The following is a 7,338-nucleotide window of genomic DNA, read 5'->3' as shown; positions in this document are numbered from 1 at the left end:
GTCGCGCATGCGCAGAAGCGCTAAATCGCTCTTTGAGTATGCACAGAAGTGCCGAATTGCAACCCACGTGTGCACAGACGCGCAGATGCAGGTTGCGAACACTGCAGGTTGTGAATGTACCTCCTGCACGGATCACGTTCGCAACCAGAGCGTCCACTGTAATCCTAAGCACCTGGGAATTCTGCACAGCCTTTTTCCGGTACGTACCACCTCTTTCATTAGTTGTCATGATTTAGGGCAGGAAAGGAGAACCACAGACCTGAAGGCCAAATAGGACTCTCTTTGTGGCCTCTTGCTCGCTTGCCTAGGTGGAGAGACATTTGCATGAGAAACTGCTGGCGTTCATGTGAATTTTTGAACATAGCCTCCTGGGCAAAGGGGAGAGTCACTTTCCTTACTCCATCCATTTTTGCCTCTATCCCCACTCACCATCAGAATGTCCCCAGGGCTCCCCCCCCCCCAGCTGGACCTCAACTCGAGCACCTCTCAGGTGGGCGCCATTGCCATTCTAATTCTAAGAGAGCAAGGGAAAAGTTTGTGGTGAGGTCTGGCACCTCTTTTTCTAGAAAAATAGCACTGAACATAGCTGTCAACTTTTCCCTTTTCTTGCGAGGAATCCTATTCGGAATAAGGGAATTTCCCTTAAAAAAAGGAAAACGTTGACAGTTATGGCACTGAATGTACCCTTCTCCAGAATGGGGCCCTTAGGTTAAAAAAAATCTGGTTCCCTACCTCTGCCTTAAAGGTTAAGGTAAAGGTAAAGGGGTTGCAGCGCTCATCTCGCTTTATTGGCTGAGGGAGCCGGCATACAGCTTCCGGGTCATGTGGCCAGCATGACTAAGCCGCTTCTGGCGAACCAGAGCAGCGCACGGAAACACCGTTTACCTTCCCGCCAGAGCAGTACCTGTTTATTTACTTGCACTTTGATGTGCTTTCAAACTGCTAGGTTGGCAGGAGCAGGGACCGAGCAACGGGAGCTCACCCCATCGAGGGGATTCGAACCACTGACCTTCTGATCGGCAAGTCCTAGGCTCTGTGGTTTAACCCACAGCGCCACCTGCATCCCTACTGTGGCATCTGAATATAGACTGCATTATTAATCAAGACTTATATTGGCTTATATTTTGATCAGGTTCCTAAAATTCTAAAAATAATGTTTCTTCCAAGGTAGAAAACCAGCAAGCAGCAAGCAGCAAAGGGCCCCCTGGTTTATTGCGGTCATAAAAAAAAGCTGGAATTACAGGTTAAAGAGCAAGGTTACGGACCCAACATAATTAAGAGTTAGTAAACAGTAAAATGATACCAGGGGCCTCTCTTAAACTTGAGCCACAGGACAAAAGGTCAAGAGCACATGGAAGAGAAAGCAACTGGCTGAAGAGGGGGGGGGGTAAACTAAAGAGGCTTCTTTAAAAACTGTTTTTTACTGAGTTCCTTCCTTTCAACTTTGAGAAGCTTTATTCTTTTAAAAGGTTACCTATGATAATGTATGAAATATATTGGTTTAAATGTAATTATGCAAAGGATTTAAGAAATGCTAAATTCTTATTTCATATAGTTGTAAGAGTTGTATTTAAGTCAGCCCCCCTGCCAGAAATGAGACGCCATCCGAGCAGTTCTGATATATATGGTTGTCAGACATTTGTTTAGAAACCTTCATATGAAGTAGATCTTTCAATGTTGATGTGAAACTCAAGATCCTTGACATATGTTTAAGATAAAAATTTAAGATTAACCATTTGTTTTAGAAGGCAGTAGGGCAAGGAGGGCAGGAGGTGAGCTGGTAATTAAGATTCCTTGTTGAGACACATGTAAAGATATATTAATACTTGTTTGTCAATTATAAATGGAAGGAAATATAGCTCTTTGTCTCCCATAAAAGGCAATAGGAAATGAGTGTATTTTTGTGATTGGTCATACCAATCAGCCAATAGGAATTTCAACCAGGCTGATGGGACAGAGGCAGCCCAAGGAGGAGCAAAGGGGGCTGGATTAAGGGAATATAAGTGCTGGCCATAATGGCAGGAGGGCAGGCCAGAGCTTGGTAATGATATACCACTGTGCCTCACATTTATTTGTCTGACAAATAAATTATTATTTTAATTTCTCTGTTGCTGCGTTGAATATTTCATTCCAGCTAAGCGTTAACCACAAGCAGGGTGCTACATTTTATGGTGCCTGCGACTCGGATCAGTGGTCTGCTGGAACGCAGCCCCTTCGCCTTACTGGACGGGGTACAAGACAGAGGACCACACTGCCTACCCAGCGCGCAATGGAAAAATTTTTTCCAGGGGAACGCAGCAGTCTCGTCTGTCTGATACCCTGCCCACCGACGGCGACGGACCGGGGGGAAACGGAACCAGCTAAGGGTAAGTGCACTAAGGGGTTTTGGCCCTCCAATTAATTGGGAGGAAGAGAAGTCCTGATCAAACTTCTGCGTCTCAGTAAAGGGGAACTGAGTACGCTAGGTGGCTGGGTACATCAGATGGTGATCTGGTGTAGGGCAAAAGGGAAGATTGGGAGGTAGAGTGTGGTTGAAGTATCTAGCGCATTGCATGTGTGAGAAAGTACAATGTGTAACTGACCTAAGTGTGGAGTGAGTACTACTTCGTTTCCCAGTAAGGTGTGTGTGTGAGTGACTGAGTGGATACTTCACAGGGCCATACAATGGGAGTTGGGGGTTCAAAGGGGGGAAATACACCTCTTGAATGTATGTTAAATAATTTTAAGAAAGCCTTCTCAGGGGCATATGGAGTCAAAAGGACGCCAGAACGCTTGAGAACGTTATGTGAACTAGAATGGCCAAAACAAAATACTGAATGGCCATCTCAAGGAACCTTTGATATAAATTTAGTAAGCAAACTTTGGTCTAACATCACCAAAGAAACTGGAGGGTGCCCAGAACAATTTTCATATATAGATTCTTGGCTGAGCACATTAAATAAAAATCCTCCATGGATAAGAGAATGCAAAGTCCAACGATGCAAATTATTGGCTGTAAAAGCCGAAGCTAGGAAAGGAATCTTGCCAAATAAACTCAAACCCATTTTTGAGGGACCAGAGGAAGAGGTGTTTCCACCTCCACCCTATGCTCCACATTGAAGGGAGCCTAATTCAAACCCTCCACCAGTTGTAACCCCAAGGCAAGAAAGTGGAACGAATAATGGGGGTAGAGACACAGAACTTGACTCCTTGATAGATTATGATAAATATCTTCAGGAGGCATTGGAGTCCTATAATGAAGCCCAAGCAGAAGTGGTTATTCCATCTGTGAGTCCCAGTAGAACTCCATCTACAGTCTCTTTTAGTGGAACAACTGATTGCCTACCCCAAACCCCTGTACATCCAAGTCCTAGAGAATTATTACAGAAGTTACAGGGAGACCTTAATCGGTCAGCAAGCAATACAGCTAGGCGTATAGAGCTGCCAAAAGAACGCCTTGGGACAGACACCATCCCCTATGATTTGAGGCCCCTAGAGCAAAGCGAAGAGAAAGGTCACGTAGTAGCCCCTCTTAGAAGAGTATTTGATGCACTTGAGGAGCCTGTGCTGGTTAATGGGCAACCCGGACCAAGGCCACCTCGAACTTCGATCCTCCAGTACATTCCATTCACGACTACAGTCTGATGAATTGGAAAACGCCCCATCTTTCGCAGAAAAACCTCAGGCTATGATGGACTTGGTGACTTCAATAGTAATACTCTCTTCACCACTGAGGAAAGAAGAGACATAATTGAAAAGGCACAGATATATTTGCGTGAGCAGGCCAGAGTGGGAAATATTTTTAATATTGACCGTCATCTCCAAGATAACTTTCCCTTGGAAGATCCTAATTGGGATCCAAACAATGCAATTCATCTGGCCAGACTTACCACTTACCGCCAGACGCTTGTGCAAGGTATCCGCAGGGCATGCCAGAAGCCCACTAATATGTCTAAAGTCTCAGGAGGGTAGATGTGTTACCCATAACACTGTTTCGTGTTCGGTGTGCACCCACAAAAAGACTTAAGTTGTCACCTTTTGAGCTCCTGTATGGGAGGCCGCCCTCCTTTGTTCAGGATATTCCAACTGACCTCAAACAAATAGGAGACCATGTGACACAGGGACAAGTGCAATCTCTCTCCCGTGTTTTTGTCTCTCTCCCGTGTTTGTTTGTTTGTTTGTTTGTTTGTTTTTCTTAACAGGTGGGCCCTCAAGCACACGCCGTGCAGCATTGCCAAGCCGATTCATCAGCTCCAGGCTGGCATAGCATATGGGTGAAAGAGTGGAAAACGTGATCCACTTGCACCTAAGTGGCGTGGACCTTACACCGTCTTGCTTTCTACTCCAACAGCGGTGAAGGTAGCTGAGGTGACCCCCTGGATTCATCACTCTCGTTTGAAGAAGTCTGAAGGCAGTTGGACGTGCAAAGGTGACCCCTCTAATCCTTTAAAACTGACTCTTTCTAAAAACCCCTGTATCTAGCCCTACCGGGAATGGGTTAGGTCACGGGCAACATTAGACGACCGGCCTGCTGCAGCCACAACTTGGAAGCTGGCTGACCTGCGCACGCCTGAAGCTTGAGGAGCGTCTGAACCAGCGACTGTGAGCGGGAAGATTCTCTTATACAATTGATTGACTGCCCCCTTGTGGAACAATTATCAGAGATATTACACATTGGGGATCCTTGGGATATATGTTTTGGTCTTGGTGGTTCCCCATTTCTGTCACTGGGGGAATTATATTGGGACTAATAGTTTTATGCTATCACAATAAGGTAATCTTTTGTGGAAGGAATGCATATGCTAGACATCAACATGATTTTATTATTAATCCTGATCCCTTGGGAAGGGGAAGGGTCCTTGAATCTGACCAAATTTGTTAAATATGGATTCAGCCATGACCACAATATGTGGGTAGGCTTAGCTGCGATGGTAGGCAATGTGGCAAATAGGACCAATTGCCTTGTTTGCTCTCTTGGGCCAGATGATTCAGAGGGAGGTATGCCCTTATTACTGATACCATTAAATGCCATTGGTATGGTAAGCGAAATGCCACACCAAACAGAAATACAGAATTTCCCCGGATGGAACTCAACTAAACCATTACGAGTTATACCTGTACAAGGGGAATTCTGTGTACATAAATCATCAGATGCAGCTGATTCTATCATGATAGGCTTTTCTCATTGTCACTATACTTGGGATTATTTTAAGAATAGTCATACCTGGGCACACGGTACTACCTATCGAACTCGGAATACCTTGCCCTGTGCACCTCCTTTTATTCATGCATGGAAAGTGGTATGGAACACAACTGTGACAGAAAAAGGCAATCTAACATACTGCACTGTGAACTCTCTGCCTCTTTTGATATTTTCGCCTTCTGTACTCCACGTACCAAAAACCTCAGACCCGATGGTTGTGGTGGATATGTGGAGAATGGGCATACAAGAAACTCCCTTCCAAATGGAGTGGGACTTGTTTCCTGGGATGGGTATTACCACCAATGTGGATTTTTGCCCACTAGTTCAGCTAAGCGAACACAAAGAAATGCTGATATTTCTCGTATAGCAGGAGGAAGTACCCAAAGTTGGAGCGGTACTAATGATTGGCCACCAGAGCGCATTATAGCCTATTATGATCCTGCCTCCTGGAATCCTGGTGAGCTCATACAAGGGGCACGGGATCCTATTTATAATCTAAACAGAATAATTCAATTACAAGCAGTAGTGGAACTTGTAACCAATGCAACGGCCCAGAGTTTGAGACTTATTGCACAACAGTTGGATGAAAGTAGAGCCCCATTTTGCAGCTGAAAATGGGAATGGATTATGTACTTGCCAAGCAGGGAGGTCTATGTGGAGTCTTGAACTTGACAGGGAATGCCTGTTGCTTTAACATTTCAGATAATGGTGAGGCAATCCGTGTGTTGGCTACAAAGATGGAGAATATAGCACATGTCCCCATTTCATGTTTTAGATCAAGCTATCAAGGACGCTTGGTAAGCAAGGTCCTTGAGCTTGAAAGGGGGGAATGTGGCATCTGAATATAGACTGCATTATTAATCAAGACTTATATTGGCTTATATTTTGATCAGGTTCCTAAAATTCTAAAAATAATGTTTCTTCCAAGGTAGAAAACCAGCAAGCAGCAAGCAGCAAAGGGCCCCCTGGTTTATTGCGGTCATAAAAAAAAGCTGGAATTACAGGTTAAAGAGCAAGGTTACGGACCCAACATAATTAAGAGTTAGTAAACAGTAAAATGATACCAGGGGCCTCTCTTAAACTTGAGCCACAGGACAAAAGGTCAAGAGCACATGGAAGAGAAAGCAACTGGCTGAAGAGGGGGGGGGTAAACTAAAGAGGCTTCTTTAAAAACTGTTTTTTACTGAGTTCCTTCCTTTCAACTTTGAGAAGCTTTATTCTTTTAAAAGGTTACCTATGATAATGTATGAAATATATTGGTTTAAATGTAATTATGCAAAGGATTTAAGAAATGCTAAATTCTTATTTCATATAGTTGTAAGAGTTGTATTTAAGTCAGCCCCCCTGCCAGAAATGAGACGCCATCCGAGCAGTTCTGATATATATGGTTGTCAGACATTTGTTTAGAAACCTTCATATGAAGTAGATCTTTCAATGTTGATGTGAAACTCAAGATCCTTGACATATGTTTAAGATAAAAATTTAAGATTAACCATTTGTTTTAGAAGGCAGTAGGGCAAGGAGGGCAGGAGGTGAGCTGGTAATTAAGATTCCTTGTTGAGACACATGTAAAGATATATTAATACTTGTTTGTCAATTATAAATGGAAGGAAATATAGCTCTTTGTCTCCCATAAAAGGCAATAGGAAATGAGTGTATTTTTGTGATTGGTCATACCAATCAGCCAATAGGAATTTCAACCAGGCTGATGGGACAGAGGCAGCCCAAGGAGGAGCAAAGGGGGCTGGATTAAGGGAATATAAGTGCTGGCCATAATGGCAGGAGGGCAGGCCAGAGCTTGGTAATGATATACCACTGTGCCTCACATTTATTTGTCTGACAAATAAATTATTATTTTAATTTCTCTGTTGCTGCGTTGAATATTTCATTCCAGCTAAGCGTTAACCACAAGCAGGGTGCTACACTACCTCTGCCTTAGGGGGTGAAAATACCAAATATTTTGGGGCATTCCTTTCTCCCTGTGATTAACCACACAATCATAGAATTGAAAAGTTGGAAGGGACCTTGTGGGTCATTTAGTCCGAACCCTTGCAGTGCATCATACAGGACAGATTGCCATCCAACCTCTGCTTTAAAAACTCCCATAGATGTGGCCCTGCCACCTCATGTGGAAGCCTGTTCCACTGTCCAATGGG

General features: G+C 44.0%; 1 long non-coding RNA gene across 1 annotated transcript; it reads left to right on the top strand.

The window, feature by feature from the left end:
• Positions 1–1,075: 1,075 nt before the first annotated feature.
• LOC144328668 (uncharacterized) lies at positions 1,076–7,044 on the top strand. Its single transcript, XR_013393854.1, has 2 exons — positions 1,076–2,366; positions 4,182–7,044. It is a non-coding gene; the product is annotated as an uncharacterized LOC144328668 (long non-coding RNA).
• Positions 7,045–7,338: the final 294 nt, after the last annotated feature.

Source organism: Podarcis muralis, chromosome 8 (genome assembly GCF_964188315.1).
Source record: "Podarcis muralis chromosome 8, rPodMur119.hap1.1, whole genome shotgun sequence".
NCBI lineage: Eukaryota > Metazoa > Chordata > Lepidosauria > Squamata > Lacertidae > Podarcis > Podarcis muralis.
Note: the sequence above shows the minus strand (reverse complement) of the source record. Positions and strands in the feature narration are given on the sequence as shown.